Source organism: Corvus moneduloides, chromosome 2 (genome assembly GCF_009650955.1).
Source record: "Corvus moneduloides isolate bCorMon1 chromosome 2, bCorMon1.pri, whole genome shotgun sequence".
NCBI classification, from domain to species: Eukaryota; Metazoa; Chordata; class Aves; order Passeriformes; family Corvidae; genus Corvus; species Corvus moneduloides.
In genome coordinates, this window is record NC_045477.1 from 115,953,904 (window position 1) to 115,968,053 (window position 14,150).

General features: G+C 56.0%; 1 protein-coding gene across 1 annotated transcript in view; it reads right to left on the bottom strand.

Moving 5' to 3' along the window:
- Positions 1-12,215, bottom strand: part of BCOR (BCL6 corepressor) — an 82,217-nt gene extending 70,002 nt beyond the window's left edge. Inside the window, exon 1 of the mRNA XM_032100928.1 lies at positions 11,991-12,215. The gene's annotated coding sequence lies outside the window, so the exon portion shown is untranslated. The remainder of the gene's footprint in view (positions 1-11,990) is intronic.
- Between the last annotated feature and the right edge of the window lie 1,935 nt (positions 12,216-14,150).

The following is a 14,150-nucleotide window of genomic DNA, read 5'->3' on the forward strand; positions in this document are numbered from 1 at the left end:
AAATAGTGTATCGGAGAAGCGGGGCTGCGCTGGGAAGCTGAAATCTTCCACTTTTTCGCACTTAGCAACAGACTGAGGCGTCGTGCGCGCCCTCCCCGAGCCAGGCTCGGTGTGATTTACTTTCTGGTTGCAATGCAGATATTCACTTGTCAGTTCAAGGGCAGGACAGAAACTGTGCAAGCAGAGTCTTGTGAACGGAAATCTCCCATTTACGAGGTTCTGCTCCAGCACCAAAAGCCACCCTCCAGCACCTTTGTTCTGCATGCAGCTGCTTTTACACACACACACCCCCTCCGCCCTCCACCCAGCCACATCACCATCCAAGCCTTCTTCCCGCGTCTCACTCCTCAGATGGATTCTCAGTCTTTTCCCGACTGACCCTGGGGGAGGCGGCGGGGGGGAGCAAGGGGGAGGGAGCCCGGGAGAGGTTGATGATGAATGACAAGGCAAATGATAAGAGCCGAAGCGACAGCAAAAGCAAACAGAAGTGGTCTCTCGCAGGGCCCAGAGCCGTCCGCGGCCACGGGAGTTGTGCCTGTGCCATGAAGGCAGGGTTGGCCTCCGCAGGCCGCCCGGCTTCTCCGGGGCGAGATAAACACATTTCGGTCACGTGGTGAGCCTATACGGTGCCATGCTCCTATTTGCCTTCCCCGCTCGCTTTTCGCTTTTCATAATAACATGCCATCCGCCAGCCAGCTCCGAGGCTAACCTCACCTCCCTGGAGCCCGGCCAGCCCGCCCGGGCCCAGCCGTGCAGGGAGAAGCCGCGACTCCCGTGGGGAGGTTGCACCCCGGCCTGGGGCTGGCAGCAGCCCAAGCCAGAGCTGGGGAAGCGTCCGGCTGCATCCCGGTTTGGGGCTGGAACGGGAGCTGGCTGCACGGGGGCGGGAGCAGGGGCCAGGACTGGCCACATCCCCAGGACAGGGCTCAGGAAGAGCGCGGTGTCCCCGCAGGGTGGAGTTTCGCCTGGGGACCGCAGGTGCGGGGCGTGTGCGGGTGGTGCCGGCTTCAGGGCGGGGGGAACCCGCGCATCTCCGTCAGGATCGTCCGGGCGTAGAATAGGCTCCGAAGAGGGGAGGGGGGAACGGGGCACCCGCGGCGAGACGCCAGCTTTGCCTTTTTAAAATGGCTGAAAAGGGTGTCCCCGGGCATCCCCTTCCCGGTAGCAGTAGCGGCGAACCCCGTCGCCCCGAGCACCGCGGGCGCCGGTGGCAGCCCCGGTTGGTTATGGGAACAATGAGCCACCGCGGGCGCGCCCGGTGCCTCCCCGCTGCCGGGGCCGGCCGGGGGCAGCGCCGCGGGGCCGGGGGTGCAGGCGGCGGGGGAGGCGTTCGGGGGGAGCGGGAGGCTGGAGCCGGCCAAGTGCCCCCCCCGCCCGGCGGAACGAGCGTGCCGTTTAATCCCTTTATCCCCGCTCGCTGGTGGCAGTGCGAGCCGCCGGGCCGGGAGCCACCCGCCAGCCGCCGGGGAGGCAGCGTGCTGGCTCGGCGCCGCAGATGTCGCGGGGTGGGAGCAGGGAGCCGACCCCCAGCGGCACCACCTCCACAATGGCAGCAGCCCCCGGGGACCCGGGCACCGCTTGGCCGCGCACCGGGACGTTCGCACCCCTTCGGAGCCCCCGAGGGTTTCCTGCCGTCGGGCACCGCAGCCGTGCCCCAGCACCCACCCTGCTCGGGGCCCGGCCACCTCCGTATCTCGTGCCCGGGGCAGGCCTCTCTTCTCTCCCCGCGGGAGCACGGTCTGCAACCTCCCCTCTCCCCGGAGCCCCTGGGCGAGCGAGGAGCAGCCCCCGGTGAGGTGCCCAGGTTGCAGCCCGTGTTCCGAAATCCGGCAATTATGCAAATGCCCGGGATGCTCTCCCCTTTGATCTGAACTTCCTCGGAGTGATCCCTTCTCATTACAGGGCATGAAAATGCCTCTCGGACGTGTAAAGTGAGCTACAGAGCTCCTTTCATTCCCTTTTGTTACCCGCACCGGGCTCGTCTCTCCAGCCCCGCATTCCCCAAGCGTCGGGAAAGAGGACGGAAAGGGGCTCCCGGGGGAGGCGGCGGGACGTGGGAGCAGCCCGGGCCGCCGGTTGTCATGGCGAGGCCAAGCGTCTTCCCAAGTTATGTGCGACTAATGGGTTTGTGCCCCGCTCGGCTCCGGGTTCACCTTTCCCCCCGCTGCTCGGCTCTCCGCCGACCTCCCCGCCCGCGCCCCGGGAGGCAGCGGCGGCGGCCCCCGCCCCGGCCGAGCCGCGGAGCCTCGTCCCTCTGACTCACCGCCTGCGTATCAAACGCCGCGGGGTTAGGGGCGCGGGCGGAGGGAGGCGGCTGAGGACTCCCATCGACGGGAGCGCAGTCCTCGAGCGACTTTAAACTCCATCTTCTGCTGCGCTCCTTACCACCTCTTGTTTCAGTTTTGATAACTGAGGCTAACGAGGCACTGAATGTATCAGAGGTTTAGAATGTCTACGCAACCGTGGATATGATTTTCAAGACTCCCAAGAGCTATGGCTGGGATTTTCTGTTATCTTATTTTCTCTCTTCTCTCTTTTTTTTTCTTTTTCTTTTAAAGGGATATTAAGAAAGTTTATGCTGTCTTGAAAACTACTCCTCTGTAAGAAAAACATTCTGACCATTTGCTGGAGGCCATTTTATGAAACCTCAAAGAGGTTAATAGCTTACATAATTTCAGGAATACCAGGTCTCTCCTTAATATCTTCTCATTCTCTGCCATTTACTCAGACAAACCAGGAGCTCTGTAGGCCAAGCACTCCCGTGACAGACAATGGATTCCTACCTATCTGAGGGGCCTGCACCAGAAGACGGATGGACTTCCCTGCTCTGCTCATGCACGGTGCTGAGAGAAAGCCTGCAATGTATCTCTGAGACTAAGGGATGCACATGGAAGAGGACACGGTGTAAGGAGCCCACCCTAAGTATGGAAGTTGCGTTTTTCATTTTGCTGGAATTTGCTATTTCATCTAGAGAAGCACTGGTAGATGTGGCATGAATGAAATTGTGCTGCTGCAAAACAAAGCTGAGCGAATGGGAGAAGGAGAATTATTTGAACTGTTTCTAAAATGCTGTCATGTTTGTTAATAGCTGCTTAACTCTGGTGTCTAACAAGCTCTTGGAAAATAAGTTTATTAATAAAAAAAAGAAAAAGGCAATGCCCCTGCTTGCGTAACAATTAAATGATGACAGCTTATAATGCATTCCTTTGAGACCTCCAGTAATATCAGGGCTCAGGGGACTTGAAATACCTAATTCATAGATTTTTTAAACCAAGAACGGACTGTTATGATCAGCTGGTCTGACCTGCCACATATCATGGGCCAGTGAATTTCAGCCAGACATTCTTGTATCAGACCCATAAATTCTGCCTGAGCTTTTAACCTGGCATCCAATCTTGCTCTGAAGACTTTTAAGTAACAGGAAAAACCACTGCTTGCCTCAGTTGTTCCAGTGGTTATGTCCCCTCACTGTTTTTTTTAAAAGCACCTATTTCTGCTCGGAATTCATAGAGCCTCATTTTCCAACATAGGATCTCATTATGCCTTTGTCTGCCATATTAAAGAGATCTTGACTATCAGAAATCTCCCCATAGAGACACTTAGGGCACTTAAAGACTATGATCAAACCAAGTCATAGCCTCCTCTTGGATAAATTAATAGATGGGATTTCTTTAGTCTTTAGCAATAAGATGTAATTCCCAGACCTTGAATCACTCTTCTAGCTCTTTTCTGATCCCATATTAATTTCCCAATGCACTTTTAGCATGCAAACACCACAACAGAGCTGGACACAATGTTGCAGCAACAGCCTCATTCATGTCGGAAGCACTAATGGCATCATTAAGTTTACTTGTTTAAAACCCTATGCAGGTAACTTTTGTAGATAGCCTTAGCAGTACTGACTTTATTAAAACTCCATTTAGAAAGTCACCTCTCTTCATGCAGACTCGTGTTCTTCATCAAAATCACAGTGCTGAGCATCGCTTGACCAAAATCCAGGACTAGCTTAGTTTTTCTAGCTGGGGCTTTTTCAGTGCTCCACCGGCCCTACCCTTCAGTAGGGCTTCATATTTTTTTCTTCTGTCTTTAAGGAGCAACTGCTGCATATTCTCACGATGGCACTATCCCTGGATGTACCACAACAGAGAAGCATAGACAGAGCTTCACTACACCATTCCCTCTTCTCCCTGTTCCTCTCTTGCTGTACCAAAGCCCTCATTAAGTTGCTCCAAGACTCAGAGTAGTTCAATCCTTTCAGTACCCCAGTGGTGGGGCTTGGTTTTGAGACACTCCTCCCCAGAGAGCTCACAGAGAGATTCCATGAGGGCTTTTTCAACCACGTGAAAGGGTCTGCTTTCACACCTCAGCCCATTGCCCATCCACCTTCCCGTGAACCTCTGCTCCAAAAGACAGACATTAAGCATGGTAGGGCTGTGAGTGACGTTGCACTGTGTGCTGCAAGCCTGGACTCCGTTCCGCATGAGAGGTGGCCTGAGTTGAAGCCAAAATGCCCTGGATTATTTGAGTAAGACAGGCTCCCAAAAGCCTCAACAGTAGCTGGGACTGCATTGTGCTGGGCTTTGTACAGCAAGGATGAAACAATCTGACCCAACAATCTCTTTTCATAAAAAGAGAAATATCCTCAAAAGCAGAAAATCACGTAGGTCAGACTCATTCTAGGAAATGGCTGAGCCTCAGCTCATACATGATCTCTGTGCTTCCTAGCAGGAGTCACACCTGAACAACACTCATCTACTTATTTTCCTCCCAAATTATAGGTCTTTTTTCATGGTCCCAGTTAGAGATTCATGTTGGTCATGGTCTTGCATCAGACCAAAGCTGCTTTTCCTACCAAAGACAATCAGACTGGCACAAGGCATCTTCTAGCTTGCTCGGTCCCTGCTGAGATCTGTGCCCTAACAGAGGTCATGGCACATGCTGGAGACTGGTGAGCATAGTGGGCCTGCACTGTGGTCACCTCCCAGTGGGAAAGTAGCTATGGCCTGCCTGGGAAAGCTGGTCCCCATATAGGAATGATTCTCCATTTGCACAGAGCTGCTTAAGGGACTTGCATGCTGCTTATTCTGCCACTGCCTCTGGGGATGTGGTGACAGAGCATAAAGCCTGTGTAACTACACTTTTTGTGCTAAGGTGAACTTAGTATGTGATGAACTTAATGTGATGGAGCTCACATTACATTAGAGGACCTTGAAGCTGCTACTGCAACGCCTGACAAGGCCCAGCCTGCATAAACCAGTGCTAAGACAGGGACGGCGCAGGGTCAAGGGTTACGTTTCTTTTTCGCTTATGCCCCATCTCACGTTCTGCGCCATGCGGTTGCACCATAACTGCCCCTTTAAGCATAAATTATCCATGATCTTAAATTATTTTTCCCATGATACACAGCACAGCCTTCATGTCCTACTAGTAGCAGCCCTCCCTTCGTTTATACTTTCCATGTGCCCTCGTTTTACTATGAGTCAGACACACTTGCCCTCTCTTCCTATGACTTACACTTTCCTACCTCAGAGGACACATATATCAGAAGACACATCTGATGGCCCGGTTTATGGATATCCTCTCATAGAATGGGCATTACTCCTTTCCAAAACCACTGCTAGATAGCCATTGGGTTCAAATCAAATTCTCCATTAGACCTGAGCATGAAAAAGCGAGTACAGAGAAGTCACCTTTGTTATAACAAAACACCCTTGAGTTGCACTTAATTCTAGTAAGCAGCACATTATCTTTTGTACAGCACTTGCTGTACGAAAATGCAATTTATAATTTTAAAAAGCAATAATCATTCAAACCACCAGACCTGCAGCTTTGAGGCACCGCATACTGCGGGATGGGATTGCTTCTCTTCTGTCTAATTTACCTGCAAGCACACGTCGCCCAGCCACTCGTGACAACCTGCACTTGCTTCTTTCCAGGCTAATGCCACCAACAGCATTTGGGTCTGAACAACTCTTTTGGGGTCTGCTCCCCTCCAACCCTCTAAGGGGTTTGTCAGTGGTTTTCATAGAGAGCAGAACGAGGCTCTATGTGGAAAACCAATATTGACATTTCCTTGTTTAAATATCATACATCAGAGGGGGGTCACGGGAGCCAAGGCCACCAGAAAGGGTTCCCCCACAAGCTATTATTTCCTTTTAAAAGGACCAGGGACCCAACAGTCTCAGCTGGGTCTCACACCTGCACGTCTGCCCTTCTCTGTGAGCTGGCTGGCTGACTGCTGCCAGTGCCACTTAGCAAATACAGATGTTCAGGTCTTTTTCTTTCACCACGGGCTTCACTCATCCCTGTGAGGAGGTCTGGTACTAAATGAATGCATCGTTTAAGCCCTGTCTTCAAGGGCATGTAAAATGCACACCCCATCCGCGCTCACCTCACTCTTTGCTTGCAAAAATCTACAGCACTTTCCTATCAAATTTGAAACAAATGGCATTCAAACTTATTTTAAAAATTAATTGAACCAATACATCAACAACTTTCATGTTTTCAGAGCGTGCACGGCCCTCGCCTGGGAAATTAGAACTGCAGGAGGGTAATTTTGCATTTAAATCAATGGAGCTCTCTCTCCTGACAAGGTTGCCTTCACACCAAGCCAAGCAGCTCTACCAGGCTTCCAAAGAAGGGAGCCCATTAGATGTCCTGCACCTATGGCACACCTGATCTCCCTGCCAGGAGAGTTTCCTGGGAAGCTGTGGAAGTGTAACCCTCACATCAGCACCATGTAGGGCAATGTTCTTGGGGGGTACTTCTAGACCCTACCCCCTAGTTCCTTTCCCTTCTCATTCATCCAAGCAACACCTCACCTTCTGTGCCTTGTTCCATGTGTTTTCCCCCTGTTCCCCTTGTGGGAGTGTGTCACACTGACAGTGAGCAGGCTCTCAAGGTGATATCAGATGCTGAGCTAGGAAAAAGTGTGTTTGGGGACCGCTCAGAAAAAGGAGCAGAGAAAGTGACAGAAGACATGCCCTTTCCCAGGGAGAGAACGGCTGCAGGATTTATCTTTTTATCTAAACCCCTGAACAGATTTGCTGCCAAAAGAAAGATAATCCACATTATGTGGAAACACAATTACATTCACATGAACACACACACACAAACACACACTGTTCCCTTCTAAGCACAGGACACAGACTTTGGGAGTGGTGGCCTTGGTGAGATATAGCAAAGGAGCCCATAAATCCAGGAGCTCACCTGCCTCCCTGTGCCACCAGCATAGCACTCATGGTCATCTGCCTCTGTAGACTTTCCAGTTTTTCTTTCATTTTTGGGGCAGCCAGTAGCAATCTGTTTTCAGAGTGCCCAGCACTCTAAAGCTGCTGGCACATGACACAACATTTGTGAACCTGGAAAGATAAAATAGCACTGAAATTTAGAATATGTCAATCCCCCTATTTATCTCTGTGTGTCCTGAGCCTTATCCAATTCCAAAACTTCTCCTTACTGTTTTATATTCTGATGACAGGAACAGTACATTAGACGATGCAAGGCAGAGTCTACCCCAAAGAAACAAGACAGGCAGCATAAACAGAGTTTCTAAGAATATGAAGGCATCATTTAGGTGGTCATGTAGTGGTCTTTAAGAATTCTCAGTGGCAGGACTTTTGAAATCGTTTTTTCCCTTCTCAGAAGTGTTCTGAGGATGGTGAGATATTAGGAAGCAGTGAAAAGGAGAGACAGGACTTGACAAACTGTAACTGGGAGAACATCAAAGGTGTAAGCCTGGCTGCAGGAAGGCCTGCAGGCTGGTAGGGACTGGTGCCTGCAGCCTGCTACTTCTTGCAGAATTAAGACAGGCAGCAAAGGGCTGGGGTTAGAAGAGGGGCCTGGGGTGCGCCTGTGTTCCAATCAGAAGATGCTTCCATACCTTTTGGTGTCCCAGCCAACTGCTCCAAGCCACTGGGGTTTGCCCATTCTGCTTTAGTAATGTTCTCCACTGCGTTTTTTCTGAGGTTTAGCCATCACCATGTAACACCACTTCCAAGGAGATTTTAAAATGCCTTTGGGGCAGCAAGGGGAGAGCAGTGGGAAGGCTGTCTGAACCACCTTGGTCTGAGACACTGGGACTTAGATCCATCCAGGCATTAATTCAGTGAAAGCCAGACAGGATCAGGCTGAACCTGGCATAATGCTCTGTTGGAAGCAAATCCACATAGTTTCAAGTACACACAAACTATTTTCTATGGGACCTTGGAGTGCTTTACAAGAGCGCTCAAGGGACCAGGTGACTTTTAGCATGGTGAATTTCAGCTGCACAACCGAGGCTTAACACTGTGACCACGGCCCTCCCTGAGGTAGGGATGACTGCAAAAGCCAAGCCAACAAGTTGGAAAGGATTGTTTTCCTTTTTCATTGCTACTGTCTGGTTTTCCAGCTTCTTGTTAATGCATACTGCTTGAAAACTGATGTATCATCACGACACAAGCCTGTGTGTTCCTATCCTTTCTGAAATGCTGGGTGTACCTACTTAGAGTGCAGCTCCGTGCAGAACCTACAGGGAGGTGTGGAGACCCTGGGGCCACTTTTGCCTACTGCTCTTCAGGTTGCTCAGAAGTTTCAGTCCTGCCTTCAGACAGTGAACAACAAGGCTCAGGGCTAGGAACACTGGTGGTATTATATCCCTGTGCAATATCTCTCCCCTCACAAGGCAGGGACCAATCAACAACACCCAAACCCCATCAGGCCCCTGGGAAATGAGTTGTAGTATTGGTTTGCCACAAACCTTGCCCCAAATACGGAAGAAGGACCTTGTCTCAAGCAAACCTGAAAGAGTTGTATTGACACACACATATCTGCTGTTGTCTCATTCTTGCACTCTTCTTTCAGGCGCTTCCTTGCCATGGGAGGGGGTATTCCCAAGCCCTCATTCACATGTGCCTACAGGACTGCTACCCAACCACAGTTTATATTCAGTTTTCTCCAGACAAGAGTTACTCTGACATCCCACACACACACACACACACACGCAGAGGGATCTTTCTGAATGCCATGTGCATCATCTTTGCTCTCCTGCTCCCAGGCAGACCAGGGCTCAGCCTGCCCAGGCATGTGCCACACCACACCTCGTCCCAATGGTCTGCCCAGAGTCCATCCCCACTTCCTGCACCTTCCACTGTGCCCACACCAGCTACGTCTGGAGGACCAGAGCAATTGCTCTGGTGCAAGAAGGGCACGTGAATCATTTATGTCCTAGGCAGCTGGCTCTGCAGCAGGAGTGGCACAGTGCTCTTGCTCCTGCCTCTTAAGCGGCCCTCAGAGGTACAGGGCAGGTTATAGAGTTTTGCTTCTCTCTGACTTTTGGGCTCAGCAGCAGTACCTTGTGCTTGTCAGGCCTCACTGTTTGCAGGGCTGCACAGGCAGCTGGCTTGCTGCTGTGCCCCTTCGCTTCCTCTGCCGTCCCTGATGCGTTAAAACTTCCTCCAAAGGCCAAGGGGGTGGAGGGGAGGAGAGGGAGAAGGCAGAGCTCTATGGGACACCGGGGATGGGAATTACTGCAGGGTGCTGGTGACAAGGATGAAGGCAGCTGGTTGGCTCTGCAAGAGTAAGGCAGTCGGGAGCAGGGGGGCGCGGGCTGGAAGGTGTCACTTGCATGACCTGGGGCTGGGGCCATTACCGGGTCGGGGGGCAAACCACCCTGGCTGGCTCCCGTCGGGCTCCCGGGGGGCAGGGGCACAACTCAGACACCGCTCCCAGCCCCCCGCCGTGCTGCACATCCTCCACGGGGACCCGGGCACGTCTTACCGGGACGTCTCTCGGTCCCGCAGTCCTCCGGGCTAGCTTAGCCCCGGCGGACACCCGGAGAAGCCCCGTCCCGCTGCTGCCGCCCCCGGCCTCAGCCCCGGCGGCACGGCCCGGTCCGGCCCTGCTTGCCTCGCCCAGGGCTACGAGGTGGTGCTGGCCTCGGGCAGTGCTTTCCGGGCTGAGGAACGTGGCCTACATCAGCCCGAGCCAAAACCCCGGCCGTGCACGTCACCCCTGTCCTGGGAAGAGCCTGCGATGCCCTGGCTTCCTGGGGGTAGCAGGGAACTCCAGAAAATACCAAGTGCGTGCTTGGACTGCATCAAAGGTATTTATTTTGATTGTCCCTTGGCTATAACTTTCATCGTTCGCCTTTGTTTTATAGCTGCTCAAGTTTACTTGCAGAATTAAGACAGATTGGGGGGGGGGGGGGGGGGGGAGGGGGAGGAAGGGGGTAGGAAGCCTTTGTTCTCCGGAGTGTGCTTGTCTTACTTTTGCATCATGTGGCCCGAGCGGCACACACACACATCCCCCCCGCCCCGACCGTATTTACTCTATCTCGAGTGAGTCCTTTGAAGGAGAGGGCAGAGTCGTCGTTAACCCCCTGCGTGCCTGCTGGGCCCTCCGCCGGCAGAGCCCGCCTGTGGCGGGGACGCAGCCGGTCCTGAATCCCAGAGCCACGGGTGTCGCTTTGACGGACGGCATCAGTCGTGTGTTTGTACCCCCCCCAAAAAGCCCACAGCGGCCATCCCGTGGCGGTCTCCGCTCCAGCAGCACGCACGGGGAGCCAGCGGCGGTGGGCCTCTCGGAGAGAGCCCGGGGATACCCCCTTGATCACTTGCAGACTGGGCTGCTTACACGAGGTTGGAGATGCCTACAAACTCGAAACAGCTGCTGGGCTTTGCTCTGGCCTGCCTGCTAAAATACGGCGATCTCCTTTTAATCTGTTTCATATTCACAAATTAAGCACTTAGCCTAGGTAATAAATCATGAGGCAGTTTACGAGGCTAGCAGGAGACAAACAAGTGGAAAGGGAAAACAATCGCCTAAAAGTAGATTCCGTATAACTGAAAATATAACTCGGAAATGTAACAAATGTAACTCGGGAAACCTAGCCCGGGCTCCCCGGGGCGGCGGCAGCACCCGCGGTCCCGGCAGAGCCCCGGCACTGGCGGGGGGGCCACACCGGGACCGGCCGAGCCCGCACTTGTCGGCGCAGCAGGGCTTCGGTCGCACCCCGAGCTCCCGCCTTTGTCTCCCCGGGTACCGGCCGCCCGCACCGGCTCCACCTGGGAGAGACTCCCGCGGCAGCCGGCCTGGAAATAATGACTCGAGCTGGCGATAACCTCGCCTTGCACACACGCACACCGGCTCGGCTCCGGCTGGGGCAGGGGGCGAGGAAAGTGATGATGGAAAAAAATAAAGTGCGGGCTCGCCTCACGCCAAGCCGCTTGCAGGCGCCCGCGAATGATGTGGCACTCCCCGGTGTCCCCGGGGACGGCAGCTCCGAGCCGTGCCGGGGGCTCCGGAGCGCACGCGCCCGGCCACTGGGCACAGGGGCGGGGAGCAGCTCCAAAGTAGCGCCGTGGCTACCAGAGTTGTTCCCTGCTCCTCTTTCCGGGACGGGCGGTGGAGGGGGGCACCGCGGCTGGCGAGGGACACACGCCCCCCCAGCTCCCCATGGGGCACTGTCACGCTCACCACCCATGGGCGTCGCGGGCAGGACGGGGCTCCGGAGGGCAGGTCCCAGCCTCAGCGCCTCGGTTCCTGCGGCGGTAAAGGGGAACCGAGAGGCGAGCGAGCCTGCAGAAGTGCCGGCCGGGCGCTGGCAGCGGGGGGGCCGGGGCGCTGCTGCCCGCGGCGGCAACCCGGGACTCCCCGGCACTTTGCCCAGAGGCTCTTCCCGGGAGAGCCGCCAGCCGCTCCGGGGCATGAAGCCGAAGGCCCCAAGACAAAAGATCCGACGCTAAGGCCCCTCCTGGCAAAGTCGCAGCGTGCCGAAAGTATTTCACCAGAGAGTTTTCCCCCTCCCCCGGCGGAGCTCCGCGCCGGGCCGGGGGCGCCGAGCCGTGCCGAGCCGTGGCAGCGGGGCCGCAGCCGCTTGCGGGAGGGGGAGCGGGCAGGGGAGGGCGGCAGGGCTGCTGTGTGGGGGACGGTCGGGAACATCCCCCGGGAGAGGTGAGGGGGGAGTGGAGCAGTGATTTAAAGGAACTCCCGCGAAAGGGAGCGACACAGACCTGCGGCCGTCCACCGAATCCAATCTGCCGAGCTGTGGGTGCGAAGAGGCGCTGTCAGGGGCTATTTGTCTCTCGCCGGAGCGGCGGCTCCGGTCCCCGCATCGCCCGCCGGTAACAATGGCAGCGGCCGGCGGCTTTCCACGCGCTTGGGCGGCGGAATGGATGGCGGAAGATGCCGCCGCGCTCCGCTCACACGGGCTCGTTCATGCATCCCTCTTGGCCAGAGCCTCTCGCTACTGCCGCTCCGCCGAGAGCTCTGGCCCGCTCCCCCCCCCCACCCCGCTCCTCCACCCACCCCCCACAGCCCGCCCTTCCCCAATTTTCCATTTTCAGGACTTTGGCACGGAGCCAGACATGTCAGGAGGGGATGAAACTTGACACAGAGATCTCAACCCAGAGCGATTTCCTCCTTCCCCCCCCTCCCCACCTCCCCCGCCCCCGTCCCCAGCCCCTAAGTTAACTTGAAGATAGTTTGGCCATATTTCAGTTTGAAAAGAAGGGGAAATTGCAGGTCACTGGTGCATGGTCGGGCCGGGTGCATTTTTTTAATTTAAAACGGTAGACATCGAGGCCTGAAAAGCATCTGCAGCCCGTGCACTTTAGCTGCTCCTCCCGGCCGCGGCGCGGTTAACCCCTGTGTGCCTCGGCCGCCTGCCCAGCTCCTCCGGCGTCCCCTGCCCGGAGGGACTTCGGACCCGTTCGGGCAGCGAGCCCAGCGCGGAGCTGCGGAGGGCGGCCGGGGCGGCGGAGCCGAGCGCTGCACCAGCCTTCCCCCCACCCCCTTCGCCAGCAAACGTCGGGGCTGGGTCGTACCCGCCGGCAGGATGAGGCCCCCGGCGCGGAAGGGTGGCCAAGCGACAAGGAGCTCGCTGAGGGGGGTCCCCCCGCCGCTCCCCGCTCCCTCCGCCTACGTCTCCGCCCTCGGGCGGACGAGGCAGCGCTCCCCGCGGTGCCCCCGCAGCGCCCGCGGGGCAGCGCCGGGGACCCGGGCAACGGGAGCGATGCTCGGCTGCTCCTTTCGCCCTCAGCCGGCCCCCTTCGGTCCGGGACACACCGGAGAACTTCCCTCGCCCCTGGCCAGCTGGGCATGCTGATGGGGGGGGGGGGGGGGGGAGGGTGGGGAGGGGGACGGAGTCAGAATAAGGCAGGGAAAACTCACGAGATGAAGAGAGCAGGGAACGGAGCCCGAGCTAACTCCGGGGAGGATGCCTCAGCACTTTCTCTATTATGCATTTCCAGCACAAGGAAAGCTAATTCCTCCGCTGAGGGCCTCAATCAGGCATTTATTTGACACTCATGATGCATGAACGGCTAAACACTAGTCTAAGCAGAGGATCAGCCGCTAGTTTATAGCTCGCGAGGTTTTTTTTGATGCAGGTGAATTATGTTGATCTCTGAATGCCTCGTATTCCTGGTGGCGGCCACGGGGCGGGGGGTGGGCGGGGGGGGGAAGAAGGGAAGGAGAGAAAAAGAAAACAAGAAGAGGGAGAGTGTGGGGGAGATGAACTTCTTCAAGCTCTTGTACCGCACAGCCGGGAAACACTTTGGCCGGGAGTTTTGGCTGTCACCCCTCCTCACGGCCCTCTCCTGACCCACAGTCTTCCCCTGCTGTTCCCGCTTGCCCCTCCACTCAGCATGCTGGCCCGACTGAGCCCCTCAGACATTATGGCCAGGCCGCTCTGCGGGGCCTCTCCACGCCGCGGCGGGGAAACGCTCCCCCGGGGAACGGAGAAGTAGCGTGGAGTGGGGAGAGTCACGGAGACAACATGGAGGGGGGAGAAGAGGAGAAGGAGGAGGAGGAGGAGGAGGAGGGGAGAAACCATATGGAGCAGGAGGGAGGGAGGCGACACGGAGCGAGCGAGCCGGGAGAGCAGGGGAAGCAGTGGGAAGCCGGGTGGCCGCCCCGGCCCGGGGCGCTGGGGCAGGCGGGGGCGGCCCTCGAGGGGCCTGTGGAGGCTGGGGGGCTCGGCGGAGCGTCGGCCAGGCCCTGCTGCCCTCCCTCCCTCTCTCCCTCAGGGCTGCACTTTCTCTCCATCTCCCCCGCACTCTCCCGGGCACTGCCCTTTATTCCTCTCGCCTTCCCCCTGGAGAATTTATTTTTAATTTTTTTCCCTCCTGCCGGCCTCTTTCCAACTGTTGTTCCAGGACCGAAAAAAAATA